This window comes from Leptodactylus fuscus, chromosome 5 (genome assembly GCF_031893055.1).
Source record: "Leptodactylus fuscus isolate aLepFus1 chromosome 5, aLepFus1.hap2, whole genome shotgun sequence".
Lineage (NCBI taxonomy): Eukaryota > Metazoa > Chordata > Amphibia > Anura > Leptodactylidae > Leptodactylus > Leptodactylus fuscus.
Window position 1 is genome coordinate 75,155,063 of NC_134269.1, and position 18,555 is coordinate 75,173,617.

The window sequence follows — 18,555 nt, forward strand, 5'->3', positions numbered from 1 at the left end:
GGGTATTTGTATTCCCAATATATTCTTTGAATTCCCAGTCAGACAATGGCACTGTATACCAGTAGTAAAAATTGTGGGTGCACGTAACCCCAATATATTCTTTGAATTCCCAGTCAGACACTGGCACTATATGGCAGTAGCAAGAAATGAGGGTATTTGTATTCCCAATATATTCTTTGAATTCCCAGTCAGACAATGGCACTGTATACCAGTAGTAAAAATTGTGGGTGCACGTAACCCCAATATATTCTTTGAATTACCAGTCAGACACTGGCACTATATGGCAGTAGCAAGAAATGAGGGTATTTGTATTCCCAATATATTCTTTGAATTCCCAGTCAGACAATGGCACTGTATACCAGTAGTAAAAATTGTGGGTGCACGTAACCCCAATATATTCTTTGAATTCCCAGTCAGACACTGGCACTATATGGCAGTAGCAAGAAATGAGGGTATTTGTATTCCCAATATATTCTTTGAATTCCCAGTCAGACAATGGCACTGTATACCAGTAGTAAAAATTGTGGGTGCACGTAACCCCAATATATTCTTTGAATTACCAGTCAGACACTGGCACTATATGGCAGTAGCAAGAAATGAGGGTATTTGTATTCCCAATATATTCTTTGAATTCCCAGTCAGACAATGGCACTGTATACCAGTAGTAAAAATTGTGGGTGTATATAGCCCCAATTCTATTGCTAGGGGACTTGCAGGGTATTTCTGGGGTGAAGGTGGGGGGGCACACCGTTGGAACGGGTATCGGGGTATATATCGGGTATACGGGAATACACTGACAGTGTATTCCATTCAGGATCCTGGGAAAGCTGGGTTGCGGCGATTGAGCCCGTCAGTGCCACGTTACACTGACAAGCTTCTCCCTGGAATTTAGCTCTTACAAGAGCTGTTGTGGTTGTCTTCTCCTTCCTATCCTAGCCTGTCCCTGCCTACCCAGAATCTAAGCCCTAGCTAGCTGGACGGAAACCTCCGTCCTCGGTGAATTGCAAGCTCAGAATGACGCGAACCTGGGCGGCGCTGTTCTTTTAAATTAGAGGTCACATGTTTTCGGCAGCCAATGGGTTTTGCCTACTTTTCTCAACGTCACCGGTGTCGTAGTTCCTGTCCCACCTACCCTGCGCTGTTATTGGAGCAAAAAAGGCGCCAGGGAAGGTGGGAGGGGAATCGAGTAATGGCGCACTTTACCACGCGGTGTTCGATTCGATTCGAACATGCCGAACAGCCTAATATCCGATCGAACATGAGTTCGATAGAACACTGTTCGCTCATCTCTAGTCAACATCCTTACAATTATTGTATGGCACACTGACTACTTCACCTCTATCTTTATATAAAAAAAGAGAAAATTCACGCACAATACTAACAAGGTTGTTGACCCCTTCTCTAAAGTAAATGAACATTTTTTCACTGCTTTTTGTTTATTGCTTTTTTGCTTCTTATATTAAAAAATAAGTAGCTTTTTAAATAATAGGGCAGTGGGTAGTGAGAAGGGATACATTGTGATTATGGTACACGTGTATAGGGAGGAAAGCAAACAAGGTGAGAGATGGGCTGCAGGGATAATATGATGACTTTCAATGTTAGTGTATCTATGTACAGTTGTATTTGATGTGTGTAATGGGTTCTTGTCTGTCCTATGTTTGCCTATGTTTGTATATGTTTAGCGGTGAATAGCTAAAAGACAACTGATAGAGTTCTTTACATTTGTTTTAATAAGATCACTGTGTATTAGGTTTGCTTGATTATATTCACATGATATAACATTGAGTTTAGCTAATACTAATCTGGAAAGTATTATCAAAGAAATATTATTGGTTAAAGGGTTATATTTGACACCAAATGGGATCGGTCACTAGTATGAAAAATTGCTTTAGTGTTTATACTGAAAATGTATACAGACCAACAACCTGTGGATTTGTGCATAGGGAAGCTTTATTGGATAAATGCCATTATATATTCTTAGGGAGCGTTCACACTACTGTCGGTGTCCGACAGGTAGTGTCCGCTGCTAAATGCCGTTCAAAATCTTGTGCGGACATTAGCAGCGGACACTAGCTGTGTCTGTGACATTTTTCATTGATTTAAATGGAGATCGGGTGCGTTCTTTTACAGTCCATGCCTGTCCTTATCTGTCCGTTCCCAAAGATGTCCGACTTTTGAAGCGGACAGCAAAACCCGACATGTAGGCTTTTGCTGTCCGCTTGAAAAGTCGGACATCTTTGGGAACGAACAGTTAAGGACAGGCACGGACTGTAAAAGAACGCACATTATGTCCCATTAAATCAATGCAAAATGTCACGGACACAGCTAGTGTCCGCTGCTAATGTCCGCCCAAGATTTTGAATGGACATTAGCAGCGGACACTACCTGTTGGACACCGATGGTAGTGTGAACACCCCCTTATTCTAATAGTACTTTTGCATATGTGTTTAAATGCCATAGGAGCAAAGTAATAAATCGAATCTGTCTGCACTCAATGCAGAACAACTCTTTCTCTCTAGACAACATTTACGTAATTGTTCGCTTTTAGATGATGAGCAATCTTTAAAAAAAATTGAAAGTTAAACATTACTCACAAGGGAATCAAGCTGGAAAACTGCTAGCCAATAAACTTAAAGCGAAACACCTAAAGTCTTGGATACCCTTTTTAATAGACCCAGCTACTAAAGGTAAAATAGACACTCCATCAGATATTGCGGACCAATTCAGTAGGTATTGTGCTAAACTTTATAATTTGAAAGATGAGTCCTCAATTCATCAACTGACTGAGACAGCCGTTTCCTCATTTTTACACTCCTTGAATCCCCCTTCTCTTTCTGTAGCTCAAATGCAATCTTTGGAGCGACAGATCACAGAGGAAGAAATCGTAGAAACTATCACTTCCCTTCCATCTGGGAAATCCCCAGGCCCTGATGGTATTACCAACGAATTTTATAAGGTTTTTTTCTTCTGTGATTTGTCCTTACCTATCTATGTTTTTTAATTCTGCTATGGCTACTGGCACCTTTCCCAAAGAAAATCTAGAGGCTCTTATTGTTACTATTCCTAAACCAGGTAAATCAACTGAATCTCCTCAAATTTTTAGACCTATTTCATTATTAAATACTGATGTTAAGATTTATGCGAAACTCCTGGCCCGCACACTCGCTCCATTGATTCCCTCTTTGGTCACTTCTGACCAGGCTGGGTTTGTAATGGGTAGACAAGCACTGGATAATACCAGAAGAGTCTTAAATCTCTTACATCATATAGAGAAGACAAAATTACCCTCATTATTTTTAGCTCTGGATGCTGAAAAAGCGTTCGACCGTATATACATTGGTTGTACACTTTTTCAGCTTTGAAACAGATGGGTATAGGTGAAGTATCCATGATGGCCCTAGCAGCTCTATATTCAACTCCATCTGCTACAGTGTTTGTAAATGCAGTTCTATCTACTCATTTCAATATAACTAATGGCACATTCCAAGGTTGTCCCTTATCTCTTAATTTTTATTCTTTCTATTGGCATGTGCTATTAGATCTCACACCGATATCTCTTGTATAACTATCTCTGGTAGATCTCATAGTATCTCACTTTATGCTGATGATATTATTTTATCTTTGTCTAATCCTCAGTTGTCATTACAGTCGCTTCTTACTCTGATTGAACGATAAAGCTCTATTTCCAACTATAAATTAAATATGGTTAAAACTCAGATTCTTCCATTGAATCTGCCGGATCAGGAGATTTCTTTACTTAAAAAGAAATATGCATTTGATTGGAGAGAGAGTAGTATCCAATATTTGGGTATTTTTCTTACTCTCCAACATTCATTATTATACTCAACTAATTTTCTTCCTTTGCTGCGCTCTTTGCAATCTGAGGCAGATCGAAATGGCTTAAACGAGATCTCTTGGTTGGGCAGTTTTGCAGCTTTTAAGATGCTTCTTTTTCCTTGTTTATTATATTTGTTTCATACATTACCTATTATTCTCCCTCTCTTCTTCTCTCTCTCTCGTACAATTTTGATTAGACATAACTTGCTGGGTGGTCTTGGAGTCCCAGATATTCAGGAATATCATATTGCTACCCTTGTGTCTTTAATAATGAATGGTTTGTCTAGGGAGAAAGATCTTCATTGGACACATATTGAAAAATCTTATTTTTCAGCTAAAAATCTCAGAGACATTATGTTTGCCACCTTTTGGTCTAAAGTTAACTCGGGCCTTTGTTCACCTTTTACTAAATACTCTGTCTCTGCTTGGAAATATGTTCATTCACGACCAGTTAGACCAGGTATATTAAACTATGACTATTAGACTATGATCCCTATCCGAATATTTTAAATTTTGGTCCCATTTTTGAGTATGGAGAGCTGGATTACTAAAGGACTGGTCGGTTTAAATTCTTTGTTTCAAAATAATATTCTTAAGGATTATTCCTCTCTGTCCAAAGAATTTGATCTGCCCAACAGTGATTTTTATAAATATCTACAAGATAGACATTGCATACAAACTTACGATTATTTCAAAGTAAGATGTAACTCAGAAGTTATACTTTTTCTTAAACTACCTTGTCGTGGTCTACGACCTACGTATTTACTATTCTATTGATTCTCGTTCATCCTTTCAAAAGAGTCACCCGATTCATCTATGGGAGAGAACACTTGATAAAAGTTGGTCTAATGAAGATAAAATGTGTTATATGCTTATACTTGATGTTTTTATATTACCTGATATTACTCTGGTATGTACACGTTTTGGGGGAGGAAGCTGTGTCCTTTTAAGGGATCCTAGTCATGTGAAATTAATTCTGTTTAATTAAAAATCTGCCTATTAGCACGCAGGGGCAGAAAATACCACAGTTTTGCTGCTGTTAAGACTAACGGAAACAAGATTATCTTCATAATCAATTGTGTATCCACTTTTATGGAGAGACTCCCATGTGGTCGATGTCCCCAACTACGAAGTAGAGAACCGATTAGTGCAAAGTTATAAAGAATTATGTTTGTAAAAGATTTCCCTACTGCAAAGTATACAGGGGTGGATGTCATCCGACATTTTCAGTAATAAACAACAACCTTCATGGCTGCTGCATTACTAGACAGAACAACTGGCTTTCAAGTGGGGGGATGGCATAGATCAAAAGAGCCTTCTTGAAGAACAGAGACAATAAAATGACTTCAAGGACAATTGTGAACAGCCACAGCTATCATAGAAAAGGGGCTTGACCACATCCCATACTTCACATCTGCAGACAAGAAGAGGAAACTCTACAACCTACTGGGGGAAGATGAGACCACTGTGGAGATTGCTGCTCAATATGTGTCCATCTGCCCCCAAATGAGAGGAAGATGAGACCCCAAAGATTATTAAACCCCCTCATCACCCCACCTAACCACCCACCCGCCCATACCCACATGTCCCAAACAAGAATGACCCCAAAGACCATCGTACCTCCAAACCACCCACTCCATGCCCACCCCCACCACCCTCACCCACCCCCAACCATTCTTTGCTTTGGCAATACCAATTTTATTTTCTGTTGTGCCAATAAAGTCTATTTGTATTTGTACTCTACTCCTGGAGGAGGCCAGGAGGGGATCATGCTGAGGAACCCAATTTAAAGGGACATCTCAGTGGGAATTAGGAATGAGAAAGGAACCATGCAGAGTAACACAATTTAAAGGTCTGGTATGGACTGTGTGGTCTGCTCTGGTGAAACAAACTGCTAATAGTAGCGTTAGCGTTATTAAATACACTTTTCTTAGTACTGGATTCTCTTTCTATCCAAAGGATTGTGACCTTGAATTGGTTAAAGATGACAAAAGACCATATCAAATGGCTATTAGGCTATTTTTGCCTTATTGTGAAACAGCTTCCAACACCCACAAGTGGTCGATTTACCACCTGTATACTTTTTGCCAGCTGGAAACTACCAAGCAGGTATTTCAATTAGAATCTGTAGGGATTGTAACAATAGCATTCCTATTATGTTATGTTGTTTTGTTCTATACTATAAAAAGCAGGTATTTAGTATTCACTACATTTGTTGTACTGTATATGAAAATCACTTGTTTTTAGTTAGAGGCATAGCTTGAACAAGCTGTATACAGATAAACATTCAGATCTAGATATAGCAAAGGTTAAAGTTACACCAATAGAAAGGAAGACAAACACCACAGAAATCTAGTGAACAGCCTCTTTAAACCTCTACTGTACAACCTCTTTAAGGCTATGGCCTCATGCAGCGAATCTCTGCAAACCAACCGCTGCGGAAAAGACTGTGGCAGAAAGTCATTACACTTTTCCACAGCGTTGTTCACAGAACGTCTAAAGATGGCAAGCGTTCCATTAGGTATAATTGACATTCTGTGACTTACAAAAAACACAAGTGTTTTATGAAGTTGTAGAATTTCCACTGTTAATTTTTTTCTGCAATGTGTGGATGGGATTTGCCAGCTTTTTTTTTCTTTTTTCTTTTTTTTTTCCTGTAGTGTTTTTACTGAGACCAAAATGCTGCTTTTTTGCAACTTGGGGCCCTTGCTAAGGGGGTTTTCCTATGAAGAGAAGACTTTCTCTTGCTCTACATTCAACTTAAGCACAGCTCGGCTGAACGTGGGTGGGACTGGTGGTGAACAGGGCTCCCATTCAATGCTGTACTTCAGCTATCTCTGACACTCCCATTGAAGTGAATGGGAGTACCAGAAATAGCTGAGTGCTGTACTATGGTATCTCTGGCACTCCCATTCAAATGAATAAGAGTAGCACCCACTACCAGTTCTGCTCTTATTCATCCTGGCTGTGTTCAGGTTCAATGTGAAGTGAGAGAAAGGTCTTCGTAATAGGAAAAAAAACCTTTTGGCCGTCGTCTCACGTGGCAGCGTTTTACAGTCCATGCATAGCCTGTTGGATTCTAATGAATCCCATTAACAACCTGCGGAAAAATATGTGCAGTGGACACTATTGCAGTTTTGGAAATCGCAGCATGTTAATTGTACCTATTGAAATGCTGGTGTTTTTCCTATAGGCATAATGGAAACATATTCCACAGAGGAAATCTCTGCTGACTTTCTGTGAAACGCCCTGTGGGCAAAACTGCGGTGGCAACACATTGTGGTTTTTACGGCAGTGATTTTTTTTTATTATTGTAGCCACTATATGGGACCTTAGTCTTAAAGAGGTTGTACCAATATTTGAAGTTGTCGCCTCTAACTAGGATAGAGTATAACTTCCTTATAGGTGGGGGTTCGACAGCCAGTGAGACTAAGGTTCCTGTTCATTCCTTCCTGATGGTGAGCACACCGCTGCACAACTCATTCTTTATAGGAGAGCTGGAAATAGCTGAGCGCTATCTGGAAGCCCACTCCTGGGATCAGTTGACTTCCCAGTGGTTAGACCACTATCAATCAAGAATTTACCCCCATACTATTGATAGAAAATATCTTTAAATCTCAGTACAACCTCATTGACATATTCTTTGTAATGTTACGCTTTGGCCCATCTTTGCTTATTTATATGTAAATGACATAAGCTGCTTTCTTTCCTCCATCACTCACTTGTTTGCTCCTTTTTGGTCTCACCTGCTGCCTCTCTCCATGCTTCAATTGCTCCTTTGCAGGCACCTAATGTAACAAACTCAATGTATTATCATATATCTATTGTTTTTAGTGAACTACTGTATATATATACTGTCCGATTTCTGTATATAGATCCTATTGTATGTATAAATCTGTAACTAATACATTTACTATTCGCATCTGCACAGCCGTGGTGTAAAGAGTAAAATAGGAGAAAATGAACAGCAGGATATCAATCTTACATTTGGATAAGCTGTGTTTCACAGTAATTTATTTCATTTGCTAATCTAAAATACATTGCAGGTGGCACTGAACAAGTGTTAGACCTATATCACTAAGACCCTTTTATTCACAAGTGCTCTAACTAGAATCCCAGGAAGCAATTAGATTACAGACGGCCATGCCTGGACAAGAAGAACTAATCTACATTAATTCTAATTGGCAGTCTTCTGAACTATGCGGTTCTGCACCATTGCCCAGGGTAAAGAAACTTGCTGCCACGTCATAGAGCTGTGCGCCTTATTAGAACAAAGGATGACTAGCAGGAGAAATGATTGCACCAGGCACGCTGTATACCATCCTCTCCATCTTAATCCCATTTCTCTTTCAACAGCGCCTCATTTGGTCTTGTAGGTGTTTAAATAAAGTTTGATTAATTGATTGATGGCAATCTTTAGCTGATGCAATAGAACGGCAGTGATGAAAATATCCTTTATACCCTCTGCGTTCTCTATTACAATTAGACAAGTCCTAGTTTTACCGGCGGTATTCGAGACAGCGTATGATTAATTTATTTCTAGGACCAGGATCGTTTCCATCTATGAATAGAAAGAATAAAATAAGCAAATAAATGAAATAATAATCATGAAACGAGACTGCCATATCTGTTATTACAATGCTGATAGTTCCTGAACTTCCCCTGATGAATGGGAACAAAACATGATTTCCTCCATTCACTATGCATATGGTAGATATGGAAATAATAACATTGAAATTACTTTGCTGATATGCTAACCAGTTTCTCATTTTAGAAGGAAATTAAATCTGTCATATAGTAACAATGTATAACTCTGGTAGAGATGCATTTTGCTACGAGCTAACATTTTCCCAAGACTTTTTCCCTGTCATTTACTAATCACTACGACTAAAATTGTCAACACATAAGCAGATTTGGTTGTGATAACTTGTACATAAAGGAATGCACATGGCATAGTTTGCTAATGGAACAAATATAATGTATTGCCTACACATATATCTATTTCAGACTTATTACCTGCTGCTGAACAATGAAGCCCCAATGAAAAATGTGTTAGGGGGCATTTACATGGAGTAACGCCGGGCGTGTATCACAGCCGTACACGCCGGCGTTACGGCAGACTGCCGAACACTTCCCATTCACTTCAATGGGAGCGCTCGTAACAGCGGCGTTTACGAGCGGTCCCATTGAAGTGAATGGGAAGTGTTCGGCAGTCTGCCGTAACGCCGGCGTGTACGGCTGTGATACACGCCCGGCGTTACTCCGTATGAATGCCCCCTTAGAGTAATGGTGCTGCCTTAATGGACAAATGGGGCCATTGGACTCCCAGGCACTATAGCTCAAGAGCAACAGCAATCTGAACCCTGTTATTTAAAGGACATTTTTGGCCAGCAAAATGTTTACCGCAAAAGGGCATGCTCTACTGCTTGAAATTTAAAGATCCTTCATGGTACTCTGTTAATAAATAACAAAAACATCCGGGCCAGGGCCCAATGGGCTGGAAACGCCACGATTTGCCTGCAGTGGAAATGCCATGGGAAAAATTGTGACGTTTTACATTAACTGCAAAGTGGATGAAATTCATGTGAATCCCATGCCCACTTTGCGTTTAAAATTGCAGCGCAGACATGCTGCGATTTCCAAAAACTGCACGGTTTTGGAAAACTCAGCATGTCAGATATATCTATGCAAATGCCAGCAGCTTTTCCGTAGATATAATTGTAACAGAGGCTCAGTGAACTTTTTGTTCAAAGCGCTATGAGAAGAACTGCAACTGAAGCCCCACCTTGTGGAGATGCAGCCTTTTTTTTCTTTTTTTTTGCAGATTTTGCTGCGTTTTTTTGAGCCAAATTCAGGAGTGGATTGAACAGATGGTAGATGATCTCCATTTCTTTTATAGCCATTCTTCCCTTTGGCTCAAAAAGACTCAACATCTGCAACAAAAAAACTACATTTCTGTAATGTAGTGGAGCCTCAGCCTTAAACGTACTGGTTTTAAAAGGTTTCTAGCAAAGTGAGTATTCAGTTTAGAAAATGATGGTGTAAGCTTCTAGCAATGACATCTTGCAGGATTAGTTTATTTATAAAGGTACAAGAAATATTAGGGTCAGTGCACACAGAGTTTTTTTATGCTGAATCAATAGAGTTTTATTGGGAGGCTTTTTTTGGAGGCTGATTTTGAAGCGGATTCAGCGTCAAAATCAGGGCCAAAAAACTGTGTGCACTGACCCTTAGGGTGCATTCACACTACGTAACGCCGGGCGTGTATGAGAGCCGTACACGCCGGCATTACGGCAGACTGCCGAACACTTCCCATTCACTTCAATGGGAGCGCTCGTAAACGCCGCTGTTACGAGCGCTCCCATTGAAGTGAATGGGAAGTGTTCGGCAGTCTGCTGTAACGCCGGCGTGTACGGCTCTCATACACGCCCGGCGTTACGTAGTGTGAATGCACCCTTAGGGTAAGTTCACAATGCCAATGCACTGCACCGGCATCCAGTTGCAGCTACCTGTATTTTGGACTGGAATCTGAGGTGGCTTCCCCCTCAGGTTCCGGTCCAAAAAACCTGTGTGAATTTACCCTAAGGGATACCAGTGTCCTCTCTGCTTTCACCTAGATCTATTTGTTACGGGTAGCTAACCAATGGACCAACAAAGATAGCAACTACTGTGAGTTATCGGGCATCACAACAAAGGTCTTAAAGGGATAGATTTATGAAAAGTGCCGTTATCAACACCAGTCTTCATAACCCCAATGCCGGCAGTGGAATGACTAGGTGCATGATTCCTCAAATATAAGAGGCTCTAGAGGCTCATGCTACTATAGTATGTGCCCGGTGTGCCCTTTGCTTACTGCTATAAGCCAGACAGTACAATATTTTTATACCATTTTGGTAATAAGAGAGCAGACCTTACATAAGGCAGGGAATCTGACAACACATTGACTTGAAAGCAATATTTAAACTTTTGGAGATGTCTATCATTATATCCCATTCTGTGCTGCTCTGTTTCAAATGAAACATTTTTTGTACTTTTTCCTTCCATGTCTCCATTTTGTTCTTATTACACTTTGTCTACTGAATTAAGATGTTAGGTGCATTTCATTGATACCATTTGTACTTGTTGCAGAACTACTTTGAAGGCTCTCTCTTTGATGTTGGTCTCTGCTGAACACTCTATACTAAAGCCTAATTGTAGCATGCACTTCCCATAACAGGAGCTGTATACATATTATTTTCCAAGCATTTCCTCACAGGTATTCATATTGCAATCCACAGCTAGCACAAATACACATTCAAAGCTGTGGAAATTATGTGCTATTACCGAGTTCTTTCAAACTACAGTGATCTTTAGTGATTTCAGAAATCTGAAAATGCTTTAATGATTCAGGAATATCTAATTGCCTCGGAGTCTCGATACTGTATTAAGTGCCATAGCTTTTTCTGGAAAGGTGGTGAAATTATCCGTAATAATTATATAATGGAGTACATTAGGTCATCTGAAGTTCATACCAAAAAGATCAAATTATGAACAAATGATCTACAAGGGTGTCAGGGTGGTAAATACTAGTATCCGTTCTGATAAATTGTACCTTTTTAAAGCATAAAGGTTACCTTTTTCTGAAATATCAGGGCTTAATAATGATATATACAGAAAGGTGAAACCCGTCATTTCATGATATTAACTACTAAATATTAGACAAAATAACATAATTTGATTTGGAGTCTGTTCTGCCAGATTAGATCTATATCTGAAGTTAAGAAGCTATTCTAACTTCAGGTTATAATCACTGAAGATTGACAGCAAAGAAAGACCACAAGGTCCATCTAGTCTGCCCTATATTATTTCCTTAATACCTTAGTATAGACGTGTTATTCTAGGAATGTGTAATATCGCTTACGGTAGATTTCCCAAACACATCTGCAGCAAGTATGAGTCAACTATCCAGTACGCTGCAGATAAAATAGCATTTTCTGACCTTGCCTCTAATCTTCCCCAGAACTAAGTGCTCGTTCACATCTGCGCCCGGTCTCCGTTCTGCAGGTTTCCGTTTCCTGCACAAAACAGAGGCAGGAGACGGAAACCTGCAGGACTCTTTCAAACCCATTAATTTTTTTAAAATCAGACACAGAGTCGGACATCCAGTACTCTGTGTCCGGTTTTTTAAAAAAAACGGTTTTGCGGCGGAGAGCGTAAAACGTTCGCCACCGCTCGCGGCCGGACCCGCTCTGACAGCTTTCCGTCTTCTGCCGGCAGAAGACGGAAAGCTGAAAACGAAGACCCGAATGCTAGTGTGAACCTAGCGTAATATGACTGTGCATCCTTATTCTTGTCCTTATCCTAACACTTTCCTTCCTGATCCCTATGTGTAACTTTACCATGTTTAAAGATTTAAGACATGTCCGCCTTTTTGTTCTTTCCTTCAGATTGCAAGAAAAATTCTTAAAGTTTCCCGTTATGTTTTACAATTAAGGGCGGGTTCACATCTGCGCCCCTGTCTCCGCTTTCAGGTTTCCATCTTCTGCCGACAGGAGATGGAAACCCGGCAGTCAGTGCCTGCCTGCCATTGTCTTCTGGTCTCCATGGCAAAACCATTTTTTTTTTTTTTTAACCGGACACAAAGTCCTGTATGTCCGACTTTGTGTCCGGTTAAAAAAAAACGGTTTCGCCGTGGAGAGCAGAAGACGTTCACGGGCGGACACTTTGCAAACCCATTCAAATGTATGGGATTGAAAAGTGACTGCCAGTTTCTGTCTCCTGTCCAGTTTCTCAAAAGATGGAAACCTGAAAGCGGAGACCGGGGCGTAGGTGTGAACCCACCCTTCACCCCTATGCCAAATTTTATCCCGTTCATTTTAATCTGCTTTTTGTGTTTTTTTTACAGGTGGGATCTCCAAAACTGGACCCAGTATTCCAGATGTGATCTCACAAGCACTCTATACTGTGGCATCACAATCACTTTTTATTCTGGTTATACATCTAGCTATGCTGCCGAGATTCCTACTAAGGGGATTTCAGCCCCCTGAAGAAGCAGGGGCGAAACGGTCCGTCGGGGCTCAGAGTGGAGGTCGCAGCTGGTGAGCAGTGATTTATGTATATGCTTCACATTTTGTCCTATGTAGGTTGGCTTATGTAATACTTGCATGTGTGTGTAACTTTACATTTGTTCTGTTACCTGATATGCTTTTACTATATAGTGGTGATAGGGGTATGATCTTTGCAATGCTACAGATATTTTTCAATTAAGTGCCCTAATCTTGTGATATTGTGGGCAATAGGAGCCTATTTCCATTTATATATACTAAATACTGGGCCTCTCTATACACACCTTTATTGCGGCTGTTCTCATCCCCTACACCACTAGCAGATTATACACCTGCTGGAGCTGCTCAGTCCAGTGCGACCTCCACTCTTGTTGTGTGTTTTTAAATGTTTTTATGTGTTTGTTTTCCTGATACCAATATTTTTTACAATTAAAAACATTTTTGTAACAATAAATTTAGATTTAAAATCAAAAGAATTTTTTGTGTTATTTATACATTGATACTTAGTTGGTGCTTTGAGTTTTTTGCAGGTATCTTTGTTTTTTATCTAGTATTGAGATTGCTTTGGGTTTGATAAGGGGATTTACTCCCTGAAATGCGTGAGCTGGTTTTTCTTTCTATCCTGCTAGTTACAGGAGCTGTTTCTCGTGATTTTTACTTTTTTCATGTGTGAATACAAAAAAAGTAAAGTTTTATAGGATCTCCTGAGCCATCAGTGTGCTAGATTTTATGCCACAGGTTTTTTACATGTGATATACAGTCCATGGCCATCTGAGGGATTATATAATCAATAGCATTTGCCTCTCAATATAGTCTGAAACTTTTTGGAATTCCAGTTTTTCTTCTTTCTATTACTAATGCATCTAAGTACGCTTACTGACAATGGAGCTGTTAAAAAAGAGTTGTAGGGGACATAATGCTGAACACCATCATATCTCTAGGTAGCCCAATAGATACTCTATTTCTTTGAAAAAGGCATTTTTAGAAATATGTAAATGAGGCTAAACTGTTATGCTAAATTGGCTTTTTCAAGGAAATGGTGCATTTGTTGGACTATCCTTCTACTGCACTAAGTGCGTTTTTTTCAGTTAATGCATGCCTGTTACTTTTTATGGAAGAGCTGAAGGAAATAAGATCTTTTTGGCAGGCAATCACAGAAAAATAAAATGTATTACTTTATTCTCTCACATGTGAGATTTGTACAATGTGTTTTTCATATGTAAAGAAATAAAATGAAAAGTCACCAGAAGTGACACAGAATAAATCTGGTCTTATTGATGTCTGCATTTGGCAATACAGATTCACATTTGTAATGTTTTGTTTTTTTTTCTTGGGCAGTCTTTTTAAACTGCCAAAATGAGTTAGACAACACTATTGATATAGTAGCCATTTACTGTAGTTTTAATCATTAAGGCGACTAGGCACAAAGGCACTGTTATAATGTTTTTAGGAAAATCCACTCTTCCCTAGGGGCATAACTGTCAGGGTAGCAGCGGTAGCGGCTTTCACAGGTCCCAGGACATTAGGGGGCCCAGCGACAGCCTCTACCGCTGAGTTTTTTTTTCTTTAAAGAGTCGTTACCAGCTGGAGTAACTTCAGCTGGTAACAGGCCCTATTTACTTACCTCTCCTAGCTCCAGGCAGGCTTCAGGCTTATTTGTGTGACATCCCTGATGTCACATGGCCAGAGCCTGTGTCCTTATGCGTTGCGACGCAGGTTCGGGTCAAGTGACATTCCGTACGTCATTGAAGATGGCCGACATGTGCAGGGACCGCCACGGAGTCAGGGATAGGTAAATACCAGTGGTTTTTTTATACTTGTATCCTGCACTGGGTCTCTGATTATTATACTTAGGGATCTTAAAAGACCCCAGCCCCCACCCCTCCGAGTATAATAATTGTTCATGGGTGTCCACAATGGGGCATAATACTGTGTGCAGGGTTCACTAGGGGAAATAATACTGTGTGCAGGGGCCACTATGGGGCAAAATATTATGGGCAGAAATGTGGTGGGTGAAGGGGAGAAGAGAATGGTCGGCCAGGGTCTTTGGCGCCTGTCGGGAGGGGGGGGCATGTCAAAAGTTTGTCATGGGGCCCTGCCATTCCTAGTTATGCCACTGCTTTACCCTATGGTGACATGATGAACAGAGCTGATTTTGAAGTTTCCAGGAAAAAAAATTACATGCTACTATTTATGGTGCAAACTATAAAGGACTAGGGCTGCTCCTCTCTATTTGATTATCCATACATACACTGATACCGCTTGGTGACTTGCTCATGCAGTTTTATTTATACTACTTTATTTTCTGAAAAATGGTTGGACCACTGTACCAAAAAACCCTTTCAGCTCGTGTCATCCCTAATTCCTCATACATTGTAAGCCTGCTTCCAATTTTACCACAAAAGTTTAGAAAGGGCCATTGTGTAATACAATAAATATGGATTGTGATCATATGGTTCAACATGTCTGGTGGAAATCTCCTGGACATGTCTGTAGAACCTCCTGACTTCAACCTTATCAAGCATCTTGGGATAAACTAAAACACTAGCTGAGACCCATTTCTGTAGGTAGCTCTCCACTGATTGTAGAATTTTTTTTCTGTAGCCCTGTTGTTCCTGAGCAATCAATGCTGTTACTTTCAGCACCCAGTATGCTAATTAGACTTTTTACTGTTCGGCAGCTGGTTCTAGGCTGAAGCAGACAGGGCCTGCCCACTTGACAGCAGAGAATCTAATCAGCATATCTGGTACTGAAACTAACAGAAATGATTGTTGAGGAACATTAGGGATTGAGAAAACATTTCCAACTGTGCTGGAATGATGAAGGAAGAACCCCCTGAACCCCCCGCTCCCTTCCCCATTGAAGGATACTAAGCACATTATTGGGTAAGGTGCTGAAAAGTTCTCTTTATTATGCCTCTATTTTGCTATCAGTAGTGCAACACTTCTCTAATTTAGTGAGAAGAAGGACCTCAGAACTGCATGTGGACTTCAGTTATATAGTTCTTCACGTAACTTGTACAGATTATTACATTAAATTCCTGTGAGTACAGTTTACAGTATTTTGTCTCAGTCTTGTATGTAATATGACCTGTAAAGACCTAAGCTTGTATTTAAGATTATAATTAGTCCAGATGATTTAATTACCCTACTGGGAAAAGACACCTCATATAAATTAAGTGTGTACAGTATGTGTCACTGAATCACATGCAGAACTAGATAAGCCATGCAACTCTAACTTCATTTCCTAAAAGTCTTCAGTTTCTTAACTAAAAATGTGAAATGCTTTATTTTGAGGAAAAGTATATTTTATAATAGTGCTGAGTCTTGTGAACAAAAGGGCATGCTTGGACGGAGCTGATCAGCCTTGGTGCAGTTAGTTTATAAAGCTCCAGTTGTATATGCTTAAAGAGGACCTTTCACCATTTTTGCCCACAGGCAGTTCTATATACTGCCGGAAAGCTGACAGTGCGCTTTTATGAAATTGCAGCATGTCAATTATACCTGTGGAAATACCCATAATTTTCCTATAGTGTTTTTTTTTCCATCTCTCAGGTATGGTTCACATCTGCTTATGTATTCCGTTTAGGGAGAGTCCGCATAGAGATCCCCGAATGGAATACCAACACAACTGCAAGCGCTTTGCTGTAAAAGCACACGGACCCCATAGACTATAATGGGGTCAGTGTGCTTGGCGTGCTCTGCCCGCACGTATCGAGATTGGAAACTACTTTCCTGTCCGCACGATCCCTGCGGAGATCTGGCAGTAAGCACACGGACCCCATAGACTATAATGGGGTCAGTGTGCTTGGCGTGCTCTGCCCGCACGTATTGAGATTGGAAACTACTTTCCTGTCTGCACGATCCCTGCGGAGATCTGGCAGTAAGCACACGGACCCCATTATAGTCTATGCGGTACGTGTGCAGGACAGGACAGTGCTTTGCACTTGCATTTGGTATTCCGTTCGGGGGGGGGGGGGGGGGTCCTCATGCGGACCCCCCCCCTCCCTGGACGGAAACCAGACGCTGATGTGAATGAGAGCCTAGCTGCATTTCGCAAAGCAGGGCCTTAGCCTTAGAGTGGTTTTGTGCTATAAGGTAGTTGGGAATTGTCTCCTGGTTACCAGGCTCCCTTCTTTACATTAAAGGCTATTGTCATGTCTCAAATTAGTCACAAATGTTAATGTTCTGATCATTGTGGCAGTGATTGGACCCCCATTGATCAGACATTTATATCCAACAAATGTTATAAGTGCCCCTTTAATTGTAAGATTACAGTTGTATGGTGGGTTAGTTGCTGCATGATTGCACTGTGGATGGTGGCATTAATTATACTGTTAGTGAGTGGCAGCATTAATTATCTACCTGGAAGTGGCAGCATTAACCTTACTGTGGATGGCTGCATTAATATGAGCACTGAATGGCGGTATTAATTAAGAACTGTGGGAAGTATGATTGGTAATAACTGAACACTGTGTTGGCATATTAAGTAGATATTGTATGGCAGTGATAATTAGATAAAAATGGTGCACTTTATAAAATCCTGACATGCTGTGAAGAAAGATCTTCACTTGTACTTATATTTGTAGCATTGACAAGGCATTTACATTACTTTTAGTAGGTTTTATCATACAAGTGTTTATAAGGAGCAGCACAAAGATGTAAAGCACTTTCCATAATGGAAATAAACAAATGCAGACCTGGGAGTGAACTGTGATAATGGGATTTCTTTATAATATAGGCTGCCTCATGATTTAAGAACAACACAACTTTTTAAAAGGCAAGTTCTACTTTGGTTTAGTTTTCAGTTTGTTTACTTTTATTGTTTTAGTTGTTTTTGTCATGCAAATGAATTTTAAGCTTTGTCACTCCTGGTTTTCGGCTGTAAAATATGCACATTCTTGTTTTACCACTATATTACCACAATATAATACTAAAGTTATAGAAAATCTAACCAAGTGTAAGGTTAGATTCACACTTGAATTCACGAGTTTCACCTATGAAATTTGGTTTGTGTTTTCACTGGATTCACCGACCTGAACTGAATGCAGAGACCTCTTGTGGTATAGTTATATAGATGCTAGGAGTCCCTGCTAGCATGTGCTAGTTTTTTCACTTTCTAAGGTCTGGTTCACATCTGGTTCACATTCGGGGAGTCCGCTTGTGGCCCCCCCCCCTTCCCCCAATGAAAACCTAGCCACATAAAAAAGCGGTTACCTAAGGAAATCTGCAGACCTCATAGATTATAACTAGGTCCATGTGGTTTCCGATTGGCTTCTGCACAAAAAATGCAGAGAGAAAAGTGCTACTTGCAGGCCATTTCTCTTCGCATATGTCATGCGGATAGGGGAATGGAATGGCTTGAATGCAGATGTGATCTGGGTCTGACACTAAGCTCGTCTTAGTGATTGACAATGAATTATCTGTTCATTATCATATAGTCAACTGACAAGGATGGGAATGAGTGGCAGCTGAATTATACTTTGTGTTATAAGAGATTGTCTTCCAAGTCAATGGCATAAGCTTAAAAATAAGGTGATTGTCGATCTGATTGATAACAGATAGCAGTAGAACTAGTAATTTAAATCATATATCCTATACAGTGCTTGGAGATATTATTATTATTATTATTATTATTATTATTATTATTATTATTTATTTATTTATATAGCACC